The sequence below is a fragment of the Nerophis ophidion genome, linkage group LG01, assembly GCF_033978795.1.
Source record: "Nerophis ophidion isolate RoL-2023_Sa linkage group LG01, RoL_Noph_v1.0, whole genome shotgun sequence".
In the NCBI taxonomy this organism is placed as follows: domain Eukaryota; kingdom Metazoa; phylum Chordata; class Actinopteri; order Syngnathiformes; family Syngnathidae; genus Nerophis; species Nerophis ophidion.
The window spans coordinates 17397695-17422079 of record NC_084611.1 but is presented as its reverse complement, the minus strand read 5'-3'; the positions used below and the strand labels follow the sequence as shown (position 1 = coordinate 17422079).

Genomic DNA, 24385 nt, shown 5'->3' with positions numbered 1-24385 from the left:
AATGGGAAAGAATTCCACTTTCAAAGCTACAACAATTAGTTTCCTCACTTCCCAAACCTTTATTGAGTGTTGTTAAAAGTAAAGGTGATGTAAGACAGTGGTGAACATGCCCTTTCCCAACTACTTTGGCACGTGTTGCAGCCATGAAATTCTAAGTTAATTATTATTTAAAAAAAAAAAAAAAAAAAGTTTTATGAGTTTGAACATCAAATATGTTTTCTTTGTAGTGCATTCAACTGAATATGGGTTGAAAACAATTTGCAAAACATTGTAGTCCGTTTATATTTACGTCTAACACAATTTCCTAACTCATATGGAAACGGGGTTTGTAGGGTGAATGTAGTGGTGAATGGTTTAAATCAGGCCTGGGCAATTATTTTGATTCGGGAGGGCCACATTTAGAGAAAAAAATGTGTCTGTTTTTAGGAACACAAATACAAAACCTCACAATAATGTCTGATTGACTGCTTTCTTGAGTCTGGTAGTCAGAAGTGGGGTGCGCCTGGGAGTTCTGGCATGGAGGCCTTCATGCACCTTATTGTCTGGGACGAAACCTGCGTTCGCCCCTCTGCAATGTCCTGTTGTAGTTCCTCACCTGTTACCCGAGGGGTTTTCACCACTGTACGCTTCAAATACCGGACAGCAGTTGAACACAGCATCCTCTTTCTACCACGCCCAGGTAGTGTTTCCACTGTGCCTTTAGCATTAAACTTGTGAATTATGCTCCCAACTGTGTCTCTTGGAATGTGTAATGTCTTTGCTATTTTCTTATATCCATATCCTTTCTTTGCATGTCCAAAGACATGCACCTGGGGATAGGTTGATTGGCAACACTAAATTGGCCCTAGTGTGTGAATGTGAGTGTGAATGTTGTCCGTCTATCTGTGTTGGCCCTGCGATGAGGTGGCGACTTGTCCAGGGTGTACCCCGCCTTCCGCCCGATTGTAGCTGAGATAGGCGCCAGCGACCCCAAAAGGGAACAAGCGGTAGAAAATGGATAGATGGATATCCTTTCTTATGAAGTGAAATTACCTCCTCTCTTGACTTCTTTGACCACTCCCTGGACTTCACCATGTTGCAAATACACCATTGGCCAACTACAAGAAGATGAGTGTCACAGTCTTTTTAATTCAGTTTAATTGTTGCTCGTTATGGTTCTAATCACATCTACAGGTGTTTTCAACACCTGATTGAAAAGACCTTATTCAAATTCTGTTCTTAAGAGTTATGATTTTCAAGGGGTTGAATAATTTTTGTCAAAGAGATATTAAGAGAAGTGACACTGTTTGGTATGTTACAAAATATAATGTTGTAATTTAAGTTACATTTGTCTATTTAATGCATCTTTTATTGATATGATTATAAACAAAATACGGAATAAATGTCCAACTTGCTAAAACACCAAAATTGTGTGGGGGTTGAATAATTTTGATCACAACTGAATATATATATATATATATATATATATATATATATATATATATATATAGCTAGAATTCACTGAGAGTCAAGTATTTCTTATTTATATATATATACACACACACACACATATATATATATATATGTATATATATATGAAATACTTGACTTGGGGAATCTAGGGGGAAATATTCTCCTCCCCTCTTAACCACGCCCCACCCCTGACCACGCCCCCCACCTCCCGAAATCGGAGGTCTCAAGGTTGGCAAGTATGCGTGGGAGATTATGCAACTTCACCTGATTGGTCAAAAAAATATTATTTGCAAATCAATAATTATAATCTGCCAATAATGTGCCGCTGTCACTGCTCTCGTCAAGTTGTAAGAAAAAAAAAAAAAAGGAACTCCATAGCACCGAAAGTCCGCGACGATAAACGTGTTTATGACAGATAAGACTACACAATTACACCCATCCTAACAAGTATATGATAAATGTAGACAACTTTTCCTTTTCTTTTACTTTCATACTGCAACAGTGATTGGATGTTTACTGAGGGCTGAGGGGTGTGTGCGGGTGTGTGTCTGCTGCGCAGCCTGTGGAATGGTGAATACACGCACAGCGGAGGGAGGGACTAGAGGGAAGCCGACACTACTATATCGTGGGCGTCTCTTTTTCGGCGGATTTTTCCGCTAGTGCAGATAATTTTGTCAACTTGTAATGTAGTAATTTTATGAGTTTATTAAAATTTGCTTTCTCAAATTTTGATTTGAGGGGGCAAGACATTTATTTAAGGGGGCTCTGCCCCCTCTTGCTCCTGCGTAGAGCCGGCCATGATCAGCGCGCTGCAGGAGCAAAAGGTCACCGCCTCAGTCAATGGTGTTGAGGGCGGCGCACCATCGACTAGGGGCGGGACATGTGCGGGACGGAGAGACACAGCTGGCAGGTGATTAGATTTCGCAGGTGGTACGTGTTAATCTAATCAGCTGTTGTCCTTAACAGCGAGCGGCCAGCAGAAGAGCGAGGGGGGGGAAACTGGAGGGACAGACATCTGAAAAGTTTGTACGTTGCATAACATGTTGATTAAAACTCCGTTAAACCTCACTCCTGTGACGTGGTATCCGTGGAACGGGTAGGGAACAACCTCTACGGGACAAAACGGAAAGGAAAAGGCAATGAAGCATAGGGATGGCTGTGCAAAACAAATGTAAAACTGAACTGGCTACAAATGAAACAATGACAGAATGCTGGACGACAGCAAAGACTTACAGCGTGTGGAGCAGAGATGGCATCCACAAAGTACATCCGTACATGACATAGATGCACAGCTGCAATAGTCTTGTTTGCCAATAGAGAGCAGGTCAGGCAATAGCGCTCAAAGGAAGGCGTGAAGCTGCTACAGGAAAACACCAACAAAACAGGGAAAGCCACCAAAGTAACAACGCAAGACAGGAACTACAACACTACACACAGGAAAACAAAAAATAAAGCCAGACTACCTGGTGGAGTTTAATTTTTTAACGTTTTCTGCTGGTGGTGTGCCTCCGTATTTTCTTCATTAAAAATAATGTGCTCTAAAAAGGTTGAAAAACACTGCTCTATAGAAGAGATCCAATTCGGTATTTTTGTAAATGACTGGTACAAAGATATGTTTGTCAACATTATTGTGCTCCAGGCAAAATATTTTCTTCATAAATGTCGATTTATGAAAGTAGGACTGGGTGATACATCGAATATACTCGATATATCACGGGTTTGTCCCTGTGCGATATAGAAAATGACCATATCGGGATATTCGAGTACACGTTCTCAAGCTGTTACTTTTAGCTGTGGGCATTACACTGCAGGTTTTTATCACTCTTTCTTGCCTCTGCTTCTCACAGAGACATAAAAAAAGTGCACCTTCTTACATACGTCACGCCGTCGCAGAACAGACAGGTAGCGGAAAGTCTAACGTTAGCTGTGATGCTAGCGGTGCGGTGCGAGTGGTAGTACGAGAGAAAGAAGGTGCCAACCTGGTAGCAAATGAAGGAAGAAGAAGTACTTCCGAAGAAAAACAGCAGGTGGTCCATTATCTGGCGGTGGTTTGGCTTCAAGCGGAGCAATGTTGAACAGACAGCCGTAATATATCAAGTAGGCGGCAAAAAGTAGCATTACTGCTAATGTGTAGCATCATTTGAAAAGTCACCCGCGAGAGAATGAAGAGTGCTTGAAACTCCGCATGTCAACATATTTGGCCGGTGCCACACCAACATAAAGCCCAAGCAACCATTTCCACATCGACACCGTAAGAAAAAAATAGTCAAGAACAGAAGGAGATAACGTCTGCAGTAACCTACCTACCACGTAGGGAAGGACAGAAGCGTTGCTACAAAAAGTAGCATTACTGCTAATGTGTAGCATCATTTGAAAAGTCACCCGCAAGAGAATGAAGAGTGCTTGAAACTCCGCATGTCAACATCTTTGGCCGGTGCCACACCAACATAAAGCCCAAGCAACCATTTCCACATCAACACCGTAAGAAAAAAATAGTCAAGAACAGAAGGAGATAACGTCTGCAGTAACCTACCTACCACGTAGGGAAGGACAGAAGCGTTGCTACAAAAAGTAGCATTACTGCTAATGTGTAGCATCATTTGAAAGGTCACCCGCGAGAGAATGAAGAGTGCTTGAAACTCCGCATGTCAACATATTTGGCCGGTGCCACACCAACATAAAGCCCAAGCAACCATTTCCACATCGACACCGTAAGAAAAAAATAGTCAAGAACAGAAGGAGATAACGTCTGCAGTAACCTACCTACCACGTAGGGAAGGACAGAAGCGTTGCTACAAAAAGTAGCATTACTGCTAATGTGTAGCATCCTTTGAAAAGTCACCCGCGAGAGAATGAAGAGTGTTTGAAACTCTGCATGTCAACATCTTTGGCCGGTGCCACACCAACATAAAGCCCAAGCAACCATTTCCACATCAACACCGTAAGAAAAAAATAGTCGAGAACAGAAGGAGATAACACCTGCAGGAACCTACCACATAGCGAAGGACATATACTATTTGATTTCCTATTATGCAGCTAATTTTTATTTGACAGTTATCGAAATATTTTGTGTGACATTATGTACAAAAGTGCACTTTATTTGTTTCAAACTATTGGAGTAGTGTTCTGTACAAAAAATGCACTTTAATTTAGTGTTGTTTTGATATGTCATCTTAGTGACATCATGCACAAAAGTGCACTTTATTTGTTTTTAACTATTGATGTTGCGTTTTTTTACAAAAATTGCACTTTAGTGTTCTTTTGATATGTCATCTTAGAGACATCATGCACAAAAGTGCACTTTATTTGTTTTTAACTATTGTAGTTGCGTTTTTTACAAAAAGTGCACTTTAATTTAGTGTTGTTTTGATATGTCATCTTAGTGACATCGTGCACAAAAGTGCATTAACAGCTTGTTTTAAAATGTCTGTGACAATCTTGGACTTTCGGTTTAGAAATGACATGACTGTTTGTGCCACTGTTTAATAAATGCAGTTTTGGTAAATTAACTTAGTTGTGATTTCCCTCTCTGCATGAAAGTTTAAAAGGAGCATATATTAATGCAATATGAACAAGAATGTTTTAATGCAGACACATAGAATCATCATACTGCTGTGATTATATGCATCAAGTGTAAATTCAAGGCTAAGGCAAAGTATCGAGATATATGTCATGTTTCGTGACATGGCTTTAAAATATCGAGATATCAATTAAAGGCTATATTGCCCGGCCCTATATGAAAGTAAGGCCTCAGTGGGAAAGTGGCCGTGCGTAACCCGGGGGTCCCTGGTTCAATCCCCACCTAGTACCAACCTCGTCACGTCCGTTGTGTCCTGAGCAAGACCCTTCACCCTTGCTCCTGATGGGTGCTGGTTAGCGCCTTGCATGGCAGCTCCCTCCATCAGTGTGTGAATGTGTGTGTGAATGGGTAAATGTGGAAGTAGTGTCAAAGCGCTTTGAGTACCTTGAAGGTAGAAAAGCGCTATGCAAGTACAACCCATTTATCATTTACATTTTATAATTGGCTTAATAGTTTACGATTATGCCCTGCAATGAGGTGGCGACTTGTCCAGGGTGTATGCCGCCTTCCGCCCGATATTAGCTGAGATAGGCGCCAGCGCCCCCCGCGACCCCAAAAGGGAATTATCGGTATAAAATGGATGGATGGATGTTTACAATTATCAATCAAATATTCATCAATCAATCAATGTTTACTTATATAGCCCTAAATCACTAGTGTCTCAAAGGGCTGCACAAACCACTACGACATCCTCGGTAGGCCCACATAAGGGCAAGGAAAACTCACACCCAGTGGGACGTCGGTGATAATGATGACTATGAGAACAGAATGATTAACAGTACAAAAGCCCTTAAATTTATATCCTTGTTAAAAACCTTTAAAGTGATTTTGGTAGCCCTTTTTGTCTTTTTTTTTTTGGTCATATTCCATCCATCCATCCATCCTTTTTTTACCGCGTATTCCCTTTGGGGTCGTGGGGGGCGCTGGAGCCTATCTCAGCTGCAATCGGGCGGAAGGTGGTGTACACCCTGGACAAGTCGCCACCTCATCCCAGGGCTTTTTATTTTGTCATATTTTTTATTATTATTATTTATCATGTTGAATACTCTATCTCAGTGGTTCTTAACCTGGGTTCCATCGAACCCTAGGGGTTCGGCGGGGGCCAGTCAAGACACACCCGACTCATCAATACTTGCCAACCTTGAGACCTCAGAATTCGGGAAATGGGGTGGGGAATTGAGGTGGGGGGTTGGTGGTAGCGGGGGTGTGTATTGTAGATCCCGGAAGAGTTAGTGCTGCAAGGGATTTCTGGGTATTTGTTACATTTGATGTTACGGTGCGGATGTGTTTGTCATTGTTGTTTGGTGTGGGTTCACAGTGTGGCGCATATTTGTAACAGTGTTAAAGTTGTTTATACGGAAACCCTCAGTGTGACCTGTATGGCTGTTGAGCAAGTATGCCTTGCATTCCCTTATGTGTGTGTAAAAGCCACATAAATAATGTTAATGTGCGGACACGCCGTTTGTATGGAGGAAAATCGGACGTGACGACAGGTTGTAGAGGACGCTAAAGGAGAATGGTTGCCCCGGGATTCGAGATTCCCCTGGAAAAATCGGGAAGGTTGGCAAGTATGGACTCATCGTGTAAATAAAATCTTTTCCATATCGGCGTATCATGGATATGGCAACAGCCGAAGTCACACTGATTTGCAGGTGTGTAATTTGTTGTGAGTTCACGCACGGTTCATTTTGTACACCAGGAAAAAAAACATAACTTTGTCTTGAATTTGAAAAAATAAATAAATAAAAAAATTCAGAAAATAATGTGTGTATTAAACTGGTGGGGTACAGAACCTCCAACAAGGTTAAGAACCACTGCTCTATCTGTATTTGCTTTTGTTTTTTTTCCCCCTGGTGTTGAAAGTGCCTTGACTTTTGTGTGAATTATAAATGTATTTTTGTTGTTCAATAAAAACATCTACAAAAAAACTGAAATAATAATTCTTCCAACAAAGGTAATGGCTGCTGGATCCTTTCGGCCCGCAAGGTGGCGCCATTGGCCGCCCAAGAAAACCCCCATTTTCCCAAACGGACACACTGGGGATTAACAAACAGACTGTCTCATTAGCTCCAGACACCGCGCAGCAACTAGCTAATCTTCATACCGGGTCAGCGTGCTTGTGAGGCGGCTACAGTGACTCACATGGCCGGCAAACACAAGGAGAGCGAGGCGCAGCCTGGAGGGACCCGTTACTTTTCCCCGGACCGGCTAGAGTCCCCTTAGTTGGAGCCCACCCCTGCCTCGTCTGAAGGGATAGCCGACTTTTAAACACCATCCGCGGGGAGACGGACCATCATCCAGGCTATCCTCACACCAGAGGATATCACTATCATTTTTTATTGGACTTGGGACTGATCAGGGAAGGTTGTCAGGTAAAGTATCACCACGTTTTATTCCGTTTTAGTAGACAAAAAAGTTGTTGGAATAATATATATATATATATATATATATTTTATTTATTTTATTGTAATAACACCTCACCAGCCAGGTGGCGTTGCATGTGTGTGTGATTAATACAAAGGAGTCAATTAAGCCAGACAGCTCAAGCAGAGACATTGTTTAACATTATAAGAAAAACGGTTAAAAGTGGCACGGTGCTCAAAACTAAATATCAATGAATGGCCGGCGAGTCCATTGACGACAAAGACAAACGCTTCCATGTTTTTTTCTTAATTTATTTGATAAACCTTTGTTTATAATATGCAACATTTACATATAATCAAGAAATAATAATAAATAAAGCAAGTGCAGAAGCAGTACAAAACAGCACCACTAAACTCAATGAAGTAACTAAAGTAGAATGCAATATATATATATATGTATGTGTGGGAAAAATCACAAGACTACTTCATCACTACAGAACTGTTTCATGAGGGGTTCCCTCAATCATTAGGATATTTTCCCTCATGAAACAGTTCTGTAGAGATGAAGTAGTCCCCCCCCCCCCCCGGTGCCTTCCTCTCAAATAAAAACTATATATTGATTCAATGAATGGCCGGCGAGCCCATTGACGACAAAGACAATTAAACGCTTCCATGTTTTTTTTTTAATTTATTTTATAAACCTTTGTTTATAATATGCAACATTTACATATAATCAACAAATAATAATAATGCGGAGGCACACCCCCAGCAGAAAACATAAAAAAAATCAATCAATCAATGTTTATTTATACAGCCCAAAATCACAAATGCCTCAAAGGGCTGCACAAACCACAACGGCATCCTCGGTAGGGCCCACATAAGGGCAAGGAAAAACTCACCCCAGTGGGACGTCGACCATGATGACTATGAGAAACCTTGGAGAGGACCACATATGTGGGCAACCCCCCCTTGGTGCCCTCCTCTCAAATATAAACTAAATATCAATGAATGGCCGGCGAGCCCATTGACGACAAAGACAAACGCTTCCATGTTTTTTTCTTAATTTATTTTATAAACCTTTGTTTATAATATGCAACATTTACATATAATCAAGAAATAATAATAAATAAAGCACGTGCAGAAGCAGTACAAAACAGCACCACTAAACTCAATGAAGTAACTAAAGTAGAATGCAATATATATATATATATATATATATATATATATATATATATATATATATATATATATATATATATGTAGGTGTGGGAAAAATCACAAGACTACTTCATCTCTACAGAACTGTTTCATGAGGGGTTCCCTCAATCATCAGGAGATTTTCCCTCATGAAACAGTTCTGTAGAGATGAAGTAGTCTTGTGATTTTTCCCACACCTACATATTGCGCTCTACCACGGTATCAAGCACTATTCTCTGGATAATCCAATCAAGATATATATATATATATATATATATATATATATATATATATATATATATGTGTGTGTGTATATATGTATATGTATGTAACAAAGTGTAAAGCTATAGGCTCAAACAAGTTACATAAGTCAGTATTTTTCAACCTTTTTTGAGCCAAGCCACATTTTTTTCATTGAAAAAATGCGGAGGCTCATCCCCAGCAGAAAACATTAAAAAATCAATCAATCAATCAATCAATCGATCAATCAATCAATCAATCAATGTTTATTTATATAGCCATAAATCAAAAGTGCCTCAAAGGGCTGCACAAACCACAACGGCATCCTCGGTAGGGCCCACATAAGGGCAAGGAAAAACTCACCCCAGTGGGACGTCGACCATGATGACTATGAGAAACCTTGGAGAGGACCACATATGTGGGCAACCCCCCCTTGGTGCCCTCCTCTCAAATATAAACTAAATATCAATGAATGGCCGGCGAGCCCATTGACGACAAAGACAAACGCTTCCATGTTTTTTTTTTAAATTTATTTTTTTAAACCTTTGTTTATAATATGCAACATTTACATATAATCAAGAAATAATAATAAATAAAGCAAGTGCAGAAACAGTACAAAACAGCACCACTAAACTCAATAAAGTAACTAAAGTAGAATGCTATATATATATGTGTATGTGTGGGAAAAATCACAAGACTACTTCATCTCTACAGAACTGTTTCATGAGGCGTTCCCTCAATTATCAGGAGATTTTCCCTCATGAAACAGTTCTGTAGAGATGAAGTAGTCTTGTGATTTTTCCCACACATACATATTGCGCTCTACCACGGTATCAAGCACTATTCTCTGGATAATCCAATCAAGATATATATATATATATATATTTTTTTTTTTTTTCATTGAAAAAATGCGGAGGCTCACCCCCAGCAGAAAACATTAAAAAATCAATCAATCAATCAATCAATCAATCAATGTTTATTTATATAGCCATAAATCAAAAGTGCCTCAAAGGGCTGCACAAACCACAACGGCATCCTCGGTAGGGCCCACATAAGGGCAAGGAAATACTCACCCCAGTGGGACGTCGACCATGATGACTATGGGAAACCTTGGAGAGGACCACATATGTGTTGTTTTCCTGTGTGTAGTGTTTTAGTTTTTGTCTTGCACCTTATTTTTGGTGGCTTTTCCTGTTTTGTGTGTATTTTCCTGTAGCAGTTTAATGTCTTCCTTGAACGCTATTCCTCACATCTGCTTTGTTTTCGCAATCAAGATTATTTAAGTTGTGCGGACACTGTCCTTCTTTGCGGGGACATTGTTGATTGTCATGTCATGTACGGATGTACTTTGTGGACGCCGTCTGCTCCACACGCTGTAAGTCTTTGCTGTCGTCCAGCATTCTGTTTTTGTCCACTTTGCAGCCAGCTTTACATAGCCATCCCTAAGCTTCAATTACTTTTCTTAGCGGCACTTGCCTTCTGTTTATTTTTGGTTTAAGCGTTAGATACCTTTTTACCTTCACGCTGCCTCCCACTGCCGTCTGCATATTGGGATCACGACAAACATCTACAAAGCATTTGGCTACCTGCTGCCACCTACTGATATGGAATAGTATTACGCGGTTTCTCTGCTGAGCTCTAGACAGCACAGACACTCGACAAGGCACATTGAGGATTCTAATTTCTGGTTTGCAAAAATTTTTTTTAACCCAATTAGGTGAATTTACATCTCCCACGGCACACCAGACTGTATCACACGGCACACTAGTGTGCCGCGACACAGTGGTTACAAAACCCCGGCTCAAGCAGACACATTGTTTAACAAATAAAAAATAAAAAAACGATTAAAAGTGGCACGGTGCTAATTTTATTTCTCACCCTGGTGCCCTCCTCTCTAATAAAAACTAAATATTGATTCAATGAATGGCCGGCTAGCCCATTGACGACAGAGACAAAAGCTTCCATGGTTACATGCAGGATCTCCAGTGTGATTGCTATTCTTTGTGTGGCCATTCTCTCGCCCACGGAAATCAAACAAGGATCCCCCACACAAGGGGAAAAAGCTCGGAGGGGGACACTCTTAAAAAAAAAAAGTCCCCTCTTGACCAATTTATAGTGCTCCTATAAGTAATCTTGGCACGCTTGTGAAGTGAATAGTAAGGCAATTATATTGCAGGGTTTACACATTCATTTATTTGTGGCGGCCAGCCACGAAATAATTATGGCCGCGACAAATAAAGAAATAAAAAAATATTTTTATTTTTATTTTTGGTTTTGACTCGCTCGACCGTTCATAAAAGCAATGGGACTCTGTCTGTGAATGGAGCTTGTAGTTACATATTATATAAATATGTAAATTATTATATAAATATACTCCGCGTTCTTCTTGGTCATCGCCGCCACTGCCACCGCTGCCACCGCTGCCACCGCTGCCCCCCCACCCCACCCCCGGCGGCCGACCACACCACCACAAATAGACGCCTGACCTGTGGGAAACACTGTATTGACCTACAAATTATTGCCATTATTTTTTTAAACACTGATGTAATGATAATTCCGGAAGGAATTGCGTTTGAATGCTCCAATGCTGAAGTTAAACTGAAATCCTGTATTAATTTTTAAATGTGTGAATGTTGTCTGTCTATCTGTGTTGGCCCTGCGATGAGGTGGCGACTTGTCCAGGGTGTACCCCGCCTTCCGCCCGATTGTAGCTGAGATAGGCGCCAGCGCCCCCCGCGACCCCGTAAGGGAGAAAGCGGTAGAAAATGAATGGATGGATGGATGGATGCTCCAATGCTGAAGTTAAACTGAAATCCTGTATTAATTTTTAGAATTGTTGAAGTAGAGCACACAATTGTGAAAAGGCTGAATATTTTGAAGTTGGAACAGTTTGAATCAGATGAAAAAATGTGGGCGTTGTGGAACTTTGAAAACTGTCCCATTGATTTCAATGGGAGTTTTCAAAAATTTGAGAATTTCGGGTAAAGCGGGAATTTTTGGGAAAATGGTAAAAACTTGAATGAGTTGAATTGGTTGGTTTTGGAATTTTTCAAATCGGTCGAGAAATGTTGAAGTAGTAACATGTTGAATTGAGAAATGGTATTACGGAATTCCTGGAATTTCGGGAAAACTGGGAATTTTTCCAGTTCAAAAAACAACTTAGTTTTTTGTCCTAATGAAGTGGAATGTTTTTGACGGTGGAACGGTTGAAATATGTTGAAAAATGTGGGAGTAGTCGTCGCCAGAAAAAAAAGGTGGAAATAGGGCTTTGGAAAACCAGGCATTCTGGAAAATCCTGGAGTATTTTGACCTTGGAAAATGGGGTAGTATGAATTTTCCAGAATGGTGGAATGTGTTGAAGAAGGAATGGTTTGAATCGATTGAAAAATATGGAAATGGTGGAAGTTTGAAAAATGGCCAATTCATTTTGAATGGGAAAAATGTCCCGGGATACCTGGAATTCTGGGAAATCTGAGAACTTTTGGAATTTGTCAAGTGAAAGCCCACTATTCCCGTTTGAAGTTGGAACGGTTTGAATCGGATGAAAAATGTCGAACATAGAGCGCGGCAAAATCTGGAGAAAAATAATAATAATGAATAAATGAACTTTGGTGTCGAAAACCACATGTGTGAATGCTTTGGAGCATTCACACAGTAATAATGCAAGTATACGGTCCCATTACAAATGCAATAAACTTGTGTTTAACATTGTAATTTAAAGGGAAACTTTTAAATACCAAGTTAAATAAAATAAACCAATAATAAAATAATATACAGTATATATACTCTGTCTTGAATAAAAATCACAACCAAAAGCAATACAATAGGTTTTGTCTCTGTTAAGGAGGGGGTGGGGCACACTCAAATATCCATCTATTTTCTACCGCTTGTCCCTGTATCGGGTCGTGGGGGGGTGCTGGAGACTATATCAGCTGCATTCGGGCGGAAGGCAGTATACACCCTGGACAAGTCACACCCTTATCACAGGGCCAACACAGATAGACAGACAACATTCACACACTAGGGCCAATTTAGTGTTGCCAATCAACCTATCCCCAGGTGCATGTCTTTGGAAGTGGGAGGAAGCCGGAGTACCCGGAGGGAACCCACGCAGTCACGGGGAGAACATGCAAACTCCACACAAAAAGATCCCGAGCCCCGGATTGAACCCAGGACTACTCAGGACCTTCGTATTGTGAGGCACATGCACTAACCCAGGGGTAGGGAACCTATGGCTCTAGAGCCAGATGTGGCTCTTTTGATGACTGCATCTGGCTCGCAGATAAATCTATAGCTGACATTGCTTAAGTGTGAATTGTGAATTATATTTATATAGCGCTTTTTCTCTAGTGACTCAAAGCGCTTTACACAGTGAAACCCAATATCTAAGTTACATTCAAACCAGTGTGGGTGGAACTGGGAGCAGGTGGGGTAAAGTGTCTTGCCCAAGGACACAACAGCAGTGACTAGGTTGGCAGAAGCGGAATCGAACCTGCAACCCTCAAGTTGCTGGCACGGCCACTCTACCAACCGAGCTAAACGGCCCCAACACGATAAGTTATGAATAATTCCCCTTGTAATCACAGTGGTTAAAAATAAGGTTCAAATTTTAAAACATTCTCATGCATTTTAATCCAACCATCCGTTTTCTATCGCACTTGTCCAAGATGTCGCATTAATGGTAAGAAGTATTATATTTATTATTGGTTAACTTTGGAATAACAATGTTATTAAAAAGAATAAAAGACTTATTATACTCTAAAAATGTTGGTCTGACTTAAAAATGCACGCTTTTATTTGTACCGTATTTCCTGGAATTGCTGTCGGGGCGCTAATTAATTTAAAACCTCTTCTCACTCCGGTGTTTACCAAAGGCATGCGGTAAAACTAAGCATGCGCTAATTATTTTAAAACCTCTTCTCAGTCCAACACTTACCAAAGGCATGCAGTAAATTTTGGCCTGCGCTTATAAATTTGAGTGTGATGTAAGGATACCATCATGATAAGCACATTTAATAGAAAAAAGGTTATTATGGTCTTACCTTTACTTATAAATGAAGTCCACGCGCAGCTCCTTCTGATCAGAGCATCGATAACTCGTTTACAGAAGTCTTACTTATCTTTCTTCAGTTTTAAAAGTCTCTCTTTCTCGCTGAAGATCTTCCTTTATTACCTCCTGCTTCGATTGAAAGTCCAGTTTAGAAAACTGTTTTATTTTAGATATGTAATCCTCAATGTTAAAAGTGCAAGCAATTAACAATTAATTGACAATTGTTGTCACTTTTTCTGCAGCCGAGTAGTCGCAAGAAGGATCACTAGCGCCCTCTACCACCAGGAGGCGGGAGTCATTTAATGACTCATATTTGACACACGCAGCTACGGTATATTAATAAAACATAGCTGCTTACTGTTCTTTTTAGCATATTCAATAGCCTGAACCTTAAATCCTACTGAATAGCTCATAATCTCCTTCCCTTTGTGCGATTTCAAATTATTGAAATCAGCCTCCTCCATTTTGAAAATGATGACAGGTGAAGTGTCACTCGTGACTTGACGAGTTTGACCCGGCGGAAATTCTAGCCATATACTAATTATTTGGCGAAACGAGTTAGACCCGGTGGAAATTCTAGACATGCGCTAATAAAAAAAATATTTTGCGAAACAAGTTTGACCCGGCAGTAATTCTAGGCAGGCGCATACTATATACCCGGCGGCGATTCAAGGAAATACGGTATTCAGTGTTAAAAAAAATATTATATGGCTCTCATGGAAATACATTTTGAAATATTTGTCTTTCATGGCTCTCTCAGCCAAAAAGGTTCCCGACCCCTGCACTAACCCCTGTTCCACCGTACACAACCAAAACAATCAATAAAAAATAACTATCCTGGTTCCCCATTATTATTGTGGTATTGTTTAAAGTGCTCAAAAAGTAAATTATACATGCGCTTAAATCTTTTAATTACGTTTATTTTTTAATAACTAAAATAAATAGCCACACAATATACTTTTATACTTTCTTGGCAGAGGAAACATCAAATTCATAAGAGCCATATTATTGTGTGTGTTTAAATATGTTTATCTTCTTCTATTTTCATTTTTAAATATTTTAGGATGTTTAAAAAAAAAAAAAAGTAAATTACGTGATCAGTTAATTCACTATTTCACTGTTCATTCTCCGAACTATTGTGACGTGACGAGAGTTCACTTCCTGTTGAATGGAGTCCATGTCCGTTACAGACGGGATTTATGGCTCTTGGAAGGAAAAGAGCCGTTCCTTTGAAAGAGCCATTTGAAAAGCTGGCTCGTTATTATAGTCCTTTTTATCAAGTAAACAATAAATAGTAGCAGTTACTGGATATAACAAGATGTGGATCAATTATTGAAGTTTATACAACTATTACACTATTGTTGGGAATTACTGTATTCTTTTTCCAATTACGGGCCTCGAAAGACTATGTGTTGTATAATGTCGTTTATTTTATTGTATATACTCATGCTTTTACTGTGATATCACTATTTTGAATTTTTCCTCACCTAAAATGATTGTAGTACAAGAGCATTTCGGCAAAAGGGGTAAAATGCACGAATAATAAGTTCGAATAAAATGTATTTATGGATATAAAAAGTGTAAGCAAAACTAGAATATAATGAGGACATGATAAAAATGGGTAATACCAGAAAAGTGAATCAAAATAAGATAAATGTATAAAATAAATAGAGAAGTACTGTATTTTTCGGACTATAAGTCACAGTTTTTTCATAATTTGGCTGAAGGTGCGACTTATACTCAGGAGCGACTTATGTGTGAAATTATTATTACATTACCGTAAAATATCAAATAATATTATTTAGCTCATTCACGTAAGAGACTAGACGTATAAGATTTCATGGGATTTATCGATTAGGAGTGACAGATTGTTTGGTAAACATATAGCATGTTCTATATGTTATAGTGATTTGAATGACTCTTACCATAATATGTTAGGTTAACATAGCAGGCACCTTCTCAGTTGGTTATTTATGCCTCATATAACGTACACTTATTCAGCCTGTTGTTCACTATTCTTTATTCCAGGGGTCACCAACCTTTATGAATCCAAGAGCTACTTCTTGGGTACTGATTATTGCGAAGGGCTACCAGTTTGATACACACTTAAATAAATTGCCAGAAATACCCAATTTGCTCAATTTACCTTTAATAAATAAATCTATATACATATATTTAAAAAATGGGTATTTTTGTCTGTCATTCCGTCGTAAAATTTTTTTTCCTTTTATGGAAGGTTTTTTGCAGAGAATAAATGATGAAAAAAAACATCTAATTGAACGGTTTAAAGGAGGAGAAAACACGAAAAAAATGAAAAATAAAATTTTGAAACATACTTTATCTTCAATTTCGACTCTTTAAAATTCAAAATTCAACCGAAAAAAATGAAGAGAAAGACTAGCTAATTCAAATCTTTTTGAAAAAATTAAAAAAAGAATTTATGGATCATCATTAGTAATTTTTCCTGATTAAGATTAATTTTCGAATTTTGATGACATGTTTTAAATATGTTGAAATCCAATCTGCACTCTGTTAGAATATATAACAAATTGGACCAAGCTATATTTCCAACAAAGACAAATCATTATTTTTTCTAGATTTTCCAGAACAAAAATTTTAAAATAAATTCAAAATACTCTAAAATAAGATTTAAATTTAATTCTACAGATTTTCTAGATTCGCCAGAATAATCTTTTTGAATTTTAATGATAATAAGTTTGAAGAAGGGCTTCACGGTGCTAGAGGGGTTAGTGCGTCTGCCTCACAATACGAAGTTCCTGCAGTCCTGGGTTCAAATCCAGGCTCGGGATCTTTCTGTGTGGAGTTTGCATGTTCTCCCCGTGAATGCGTGGGTTCCCTCCGGGTACTCCGGCTTCCTCCCACTTCCAAAGACATGCACCTGGGGATAGGTTGATTGGCAACACTAAATTGGCCCTAGTGTGTGAATGTGAGTGTGAATGTTGTCTGTCTATCTGTGTTGGCCCTGCGATGAGGTGGCGACTTGTCCAGGGTGTACCCCGCATTCCGCCCGATTGTAGCTGAGATAGGCGCCAGCGCCCCCCACGACCCCGAAAGGGAATAAGCGGTAGAAAATGGATGGAAGTTTGAAGAAATATTTCACAAATATTCTTCGTCGAAAAAACAGAAGCTGAAGTGAAGAATTAAATTAAAATGTATTTATTATTCTTTACACACAAAAAAAAATACTTGACCATTGATTTAAATTGTCAGGAAAGAAGAGGAAATAATTTAAAAGATGAAAAGGTATATCCGTTTAAAAATCCTAAAATCATTTTTTAGGTTGTATTTGTTCTCTAAAATTGTCTTTCTGAAAGTTATAAGAAGCAAAGTAAAAAAACTAAAGAATTTATTTAAACAAGTGAAGACCAAGTCTTTAAAATATTTTCTTGGATTCTATTTGAATTTTGTCTCTCTTAGAATTAAAAATGTCGAGCAAAGCGAGACAAGCTTGCTAGTAAATACATACAATAAAAAAAAAAAATAGAGGCAGCTCACTGGTAAGTGCTGCTATTTGAGCTATTTTTAGAACAGGCCAGCGGGCTACTCATCTGGTCCTTACGGGCTACCTGGTGCCCGCGGGCACCGCGTTGGTGACCCCTGCTTTATTCTTTATTTATTTTAAATTGCCTTTCAAATGTCTATTCTTGGTGTTGGCTTTTATCAAATAAAATTCCCCCAAAAATGCGACTTATATATGTTTTTTTTCCTTCTTTATTGTGCATTTTCGGCAGGTGCGACTTATACTCCGGTGCGACTTATACTCTGAAAAATACGGCATAAACATAAATTATAAAGTATATATTTATATAAATATTACTTTCTTTGATACATTTTCCAGTCCAGTCGGTTGAGCAGTTGGTAAAGCAGTAGGAGCGGTATACAACTGCAAATCCGTTCTTATCAGTCGTTCTAAAACCTCGATTCGTTCGTGAAAGACACATCTCTAGGATCCGTCTGTTTCAACTTGAGACTGTGGAGTTTATATTGATAAATGTGTGCAAAAATCAGCACAGCCTTTATGTTTACTTTGAATAGCTATATATAGCTATAGCTCAGTTCTGTAGACATTAATGCGTTTGTACAAGTTTAGATTGGGAGATAAATAAATAAATGATAAATGGGTTGTACTTGTATAGCGCTTTTCTACCTTCAAGGTATTCAAAGCGCTTTGACACTACTTCCACATTTACCCATTCACACACACATTCACACACTGATGGAGGGAGCTGCCATGCAAGGCGCCAACCAGCACCCATCAGGAGCAAGGGTGAAGTGTCTTGCTCAGGACACAACGGACGTGACGAGGTTGGTACTAGGTGGGGATTGAACCAGGGACGCTCGGGTTGCGCACGGCCACTCTCCCCACTGCGCCACGCCGTCCCCAAAGATTACCTTTCTTATCGGTAAAATACGTTTTTGTCTCTTGTTTGCATGTTAGCAATTGATTTAGCTAGCACGCTAATGCTAGTTGGTTTCCATAATATGATCAAAGTGTGGTTATCAATCACAGTTTTCCTTTCATTTTGATTTAATACCGTCAGGAGTTTAAAAGTGGTTACCGTTACCACCCGTTTGTTTGCAAAAGAGTGACCGCTCTTGTAATCCGTAACATCGCATAAATATGGCGATAATCAAGGCTAGAAAATGTATCCACTACATTTTAATTTATCGTCGGGTTAATTGACTTACCGAATATCGGCCCAAGCCGAGTGAATACAGTCGGGGTCAAAAGTTTACATACACTTGTTGGTCATAAAAAAACATTCATGAAGTTTGGTTCTTTTATGGATTTATCATGGGTCGACGGAAAATGTGACCAAATCTGCTGGGTCAAAAGTGTACATACGGCAATGTAAATATATGGTTGCATTTCCTTTGGCAAGTTTCACTGCAATAAGGGGCTTTTGGTAGCCATCCACAAGCTTTTGGTAAGCTTCTGGTTGAAATGTTGACCAATCTTCTTGACAAAATTGGTGCAGTTCAGCTTAATGTGTTGGTTTTCGGAAATTGACTTGTTTCTTCAGCATTGTCCACACGCTTAAGTCAGGACTTTGGGATGGCCATTCTAAAACCTTAATTCCAGCCTGATTTAGCCATTTCCTTTACCACTTCTGACATGTGTTTGGGGTCATTGTCCTGTTGGAACACCCAACTGCGCCCAAGACCCAACCTCCGGACTGATGATTTTATGTTGTCCTGAAGAATTTGGAGGTAATTCTCCTTTTTTATAGTCCCATTTAAAGCACCAGTTCCATTGGCAGCAAAACAGGCCCAGAGCATAATACTACCACCACCATGTTTGACGGTAGGACTGGTGTTCCTGGGAGTAAAGGCCTCACCTTTTGTCCTCCAAACATATTGGTGGGTATTGTGGCCAAACAGCTACATTTTTGTTTCATCTGACATCACATGGACGAAGATAAGACCTTCTGGAGGAAAGTTCTGTCGTCAGATGAAACGAAAATTGAGCTGTTTGGCCGCAATACCAAGCAATATGTTTGGAGGAGAAAAGGTGAGGCCTTTACTCCCAGGAACACCGTACCTACCGTCAAGCATGGTGGTGGTAGTGTTATGCTCTGGGCCTGTTTTGCTGCCAATGGAACAGTTGCTTTAAATGGGACTATAAAAAAGGAGAATTACCTCCAAACTCTTCAGGACAACCTAAAATCATCAGTCGGAGGTTGGGTCTTGGCCGCAGTTGGGTGTTCCAACAGGATAATGACCCCAAACATATGTCAAAAGTGGTAAAGGAAATGGCTAAATCAGGCTAGATTTAAGGTTGTAGAATGGCCATCCCAAAGTCCTGACTTAAGTGTGTGGACAATGCTGAAGAAACAAGTCCATTTCAGAAAACCAACACATTTAGCTGAACTGCACTAATTTTGTCAAGAGGATTGGTTAACATTTCAACCAAAAGCTTGCCAGAAGCTTGTGGATGGCTACCAAAAGCCCCTTGTTGCAGTGAAACTTGCCAAGGGACATGTAACCAAATATTAACATTGCTGTACGTATACTTTTTGTATGGATTATTTGTTGTTGAACCCCAAGATGCAGAGATGGAGGCAGGCATGGAGTGAGCAAACATGATTTTAATATAAATACTAAGACAAAACCAAACAAAGGGTTTAAACCAAAAGCGCGCACGTGGGCGGATAAAAAACAAAAAGCCTTTAGCATAGAAGCTAGCAAGAAACAAAAAGGAACTTTAGCATGGAAGCTAGAGGATAACAAACAGAAAAACTGGAAATAGCTAATGGCTAACAAAAACAGCTTACCGCTACGACGACCAGGACAAGATGTAGCACGACAGGTAATAGCTGTAACAAAACGACAGGTAGCACGACAAGAGTGACATGATGCAACGACAATACAAATGACAATACAATGATCCAGCAACTGACACAAGACAAAAGAGGTTCAAATAGGAGCCGGCTGATTGGCAACAGGTGTGGCCAGATGCCAATCAGCCGCAGCTGAAGCGGAACACAGCACTCAGGGAACAAGACAGGAAGCTGACAAAATAAGAGCTCTAGACAGGAACTAAGGACAGGAAATACTAAACACACTGAGGAGGAACACAGCACTCAGGGAACAAGACAGGAAGCTGACAAAATAAGAGCACTAGACAGGAACTAAGGACAGGAAATACTAAACACACTGAGGAGGAACACAGCACTCAGGGAACAAGACAGGAAGCTGACAAAATAAGAGCACTAGACAGGAACTAAGGACAGGAAATACTAAACACACTGAGGAGGAACACAGCACTCAGGGAACAAGACAGGAAGCTGACAAATTAAGAGCACTTGACAGGAACTAAGGACAGGAAATACTAAACACACTGAGGAGGAACACAGCACTCAGGGAACAAGACAGGAAGCTGATAAATTAAGAGCACTTGACAGGAACTAAAAGACAGGAAATACTAAACACAGGAAACAGACAAATGCAGAGGAAAAACCTAAAACATAGACAAACTGTCAGGGGCAAGCCTGACACTTTTGACCCAGCAGATTTGCTCACATTTTCAGTAGACCCATAATAAATTCATAAAAGAACCAAACTTCCTGAATGTTTTTTTGTTACCAACAAGTATGTGCTCCAATCACTGTCACAAAAAAATAAGACTTGTAGAAATGACAAACAGTTATGACTTTATGTTCTTTACAAGTGTATGCAAACTTTTGACTGTGGATGTATATGCCAAAATGGCAAATATCGGCGCCAATAATCGGTCTATCTCTACTTAATCGGCGGAATAGAGAGACGACCATTGACTCCATTAGTAGCGGACTTTTACCTTCAGTAACAAACCTGATTTGGTCACATTTTCAGTAGACCCATAATAAATTCATATAAGGACCAAACTTCATGAATGTTTTTTGTGACCAGCAAGTATGTGCTCTAATCACTCTATCACACAAAAATAGGCGTTGTGGAAATTATTGGACACTCAAGACAGCCATGACATTATTGTGACAGTCACTTGCTGTAGTGCGGGTTCTCAGGACCACCAAGGAAGGACATTGTGACGCAGGTTAGACTTTCTTTTATTTTTCAATAATAAAAAGTCTCTACGGCAAGGGTGTCAAACTCCTCTTAGATAAATGATAAATGGGTTGTACTAGTATAGCGCTTTTCTACCTTCAAGGTCCTCAAAGTGCTTTGACACTACTTCCAAATTTACCCATTCACACACACATTCACACACTGATGGAGGGAGCTGCCATGCAAGGCGCTAACCAGCACCCATCAGGAGCAAGGGTGAAGTGTCTTGCTCAGGACACAACGGACGTGACAAGGTTGGTACTCGGTGGGGATTGAACCAGGGACCCTCGGGTTGCGCACGGCCACTCTCCCACTGCGCCATTCCACATGGAGAAAATTCTACTCCCGAGTGGGCCGGACTGGTAAAATCACGGCACGATAACTTAAAAACAAAGACAACTTCAGTATTCACTACAAAATTAGGCATAATAATGTGTTAATTCCACAACGGTATTAGTTGATATCGGAATCGATAATTAAGAGTTGGACAATATCGGATATCGGCCAAAAAGCAATTATCGGGAATATCTAGTCGTTATTTATACTTTCTGAATAAATGATGTGATAATGTTCATCAGTCCACTCATTGGTGTTTTTTTTTTCAATCCATCAAGATAATAAAATATCAACATCAAATTACAGGATGTTATTTATGTAGTTTGCTAATTTTCCTCAACTGCTGCATTAACATTACGTGTTGTTGTTTTTTCCATATGTAGCAAAATCTATTCTAGAAAGATACTCAAAATTGCTATTGTGACATCTAGTGGACACATTCAGAACAGCTGTTTCTTTCATTCAAAAATGTCATGTTCATTTTTATATTTAGGAAACTCATTCCGCGGGCCGTACGTTTGACACCCCTGCTCTACGGGTTGCTTTTTGTCCTGCTTTTTTTCTGCCGCTCCACCTTTTCAGCCGCGTGCGTCTTCATCTTCCTCGGGCTATCTCTCGCTCTCGTTCAGCATCGGCTTCCTTCTGGCTCTTTCTCTCTTCGTCTCTCTCCCAATCCAATCCAATCGAATCCACTTTATCTGTATAGCACATTTAAACAACAATAATGTTTCCAAAGTGCTGCACAGCCGTGTTAAAAACAATTGTAAAAAAACAATATAAAAACAAATATGATTAAAAACTATTTTAAAGGGTAAAATCAATTAAAACAGTAAAATAGAAATCAAAGTGTATAAAAAACACAGAGGACAACAGAGGACAGAGGACCACACAACTCACGTAGTGTTAAAGAATAAAACCAATAAAAACAATATAAAAACAAATATGATTAAAAACTATTTTAAAGGGTAAAATCAATTAAAACAGTAAAATAGAAATCAAAGTGTATAAAAAACACAGAGGACAACAGAGGACCACACAACTCACGTAGTGTTAAAAGCCAAAGAATAAAAGTGGGTCTTAAGACGAGACTTAAAACACTCCACTGTGGAAGCAGTTTGAACATGGAGGGGCAGAGTGTTCCAGAGCTTAGGCCCGACCACAGAGAAGGCCCTGTCTCCCCTGGTCTTAAGTCTGGTCTTGGGCACCACGAGCTGGAGCTGGCTCTCGGACCTCAGAGCGCGCGCAGGAATGTAAATTTGGATAAGGTCCGAGATGTATTGAGGTGCCAGTCCATGTAAAGATTTAAAAACAAACAGCAATGTTTTAAAATCAATTCTAAAATGAACAAGGAGCCAGTGCAAACTCTGAAGAATTGGGGTTATATGCTGGCGTTTCCTGGCCCCTGTTAAAAGTCGTGCTGCCGCGTTCTGGACTAACTGCGACCGGGAGAGAGCTTTTTGGCTAATGCCAGCATAAAGTGCATTGCAGTAGTCCAGGCGACTTGAAATAAAAGCATGCACGACTTGTTCAAAAAGGTTAAAAGATAAAAACGGTTTAACCTTTACTAAAAGACGAAGGTGATAAAAACCCGATTTTAAAACGCCATTGACTTGTTTGTCTAGTTTAAAATCGCTGTCTATAGTGACGCTTTAGTTTACGGCCGCTGCCCTTTTATACAGCGCGAGAGGAGATTTGAATTGTGCCCAGCTGGGCGACCCACGCACCTGATAATATTTGCGGGGTTGATTCCGGCACGCCCCGCCTCCTCGCCGCCATCTTGGGCCGGGCTCCGGCGTGCCCTGCCTTACGTTCTTTACAATTGTATGTAAACTTCTGACCACGACTGTGTATCAAGGCCGTTGAGTAATTGGATGTGTCCACCTTATGTCTAATTGTTTTGACATGATGTCATCTTCTCTCAACAAATCTCCTTTGTTGCCTCGTCAGTGGAGCCTCGCCACAGTTTATTTAATCCCTTCTGAGGAAAAAGGGAGGGCGCTGCTTGCGTACCCATTCAGCACTTACACCTGCTTCTCACTCAACCGCCTCGGTGCCAAAGAAGGGAGAATTGTTCCATCAACCCCAGCACCAAAGCCTATGTTTGCCCCTCCAAAAGTAGCAAAAGTGGCATGAAATGCGCACTTTTTGATTGGTACTATCTCACGTCGGTCCCTTCTTGTGGATGTACAACCACGGAGATCCTCCGGGCGTTTGTTTGTCACTGTTTATGTCATTGCCTGGCAGGGGTCGGCCCCCAGTGGCCTGTGTGGGGGCCCGAATGTGATTAACGGGGAGGAAACTGTTTTACTGCTTGCTTTCTCCCTCCTTCTGTCCCGGCCCCCCTAATGGCCGAGCGTCACAAAAGGGGGACAGTGCTGTAAACGGGGGGCTGCTCATTGATGGGAGGTTTGCACGCTGGAGACAGGGTGAGATTGATGATTGTCGGCTGTGAAAGAGGGATTGCGTTCCCAGTGTGTGGCGACGGAGGGGAATAAACATGAAGCGGGAGTTTCTTTTTTTTTTTTTTTTGGACGCCTTGTGTCTGTCCAGTAGGAGTTGGTTTTTGTTGATGAATGACGTTTTAATGAATGGGAACTT

The 24385-nt window shown here is 40.1% G+C and overlaps 1 protein-coding gene across 1 annotated transcript in view; it reads left to right on the top strand.

Annotated features, from left to right (window-relative positions):
- The first annotated feature begins 7068 nt into the window (after window positions 1-7068).
- The window catches only part of adgrv1 (adhesion G protein-coupled receptor V1), a 469843-nt gene continuing 452526 nt past the window's right edge, over window positions 7069-24385 (top strand). The window contains exon 1 of the mRNA XM_061897509.1: window positions 7069-7404. The gene's annotated coding sequence lies outside the window, so the exon portion shown is untranslated. The remainder of the gene's footprint in view (window positions 7405-24385) is intronic.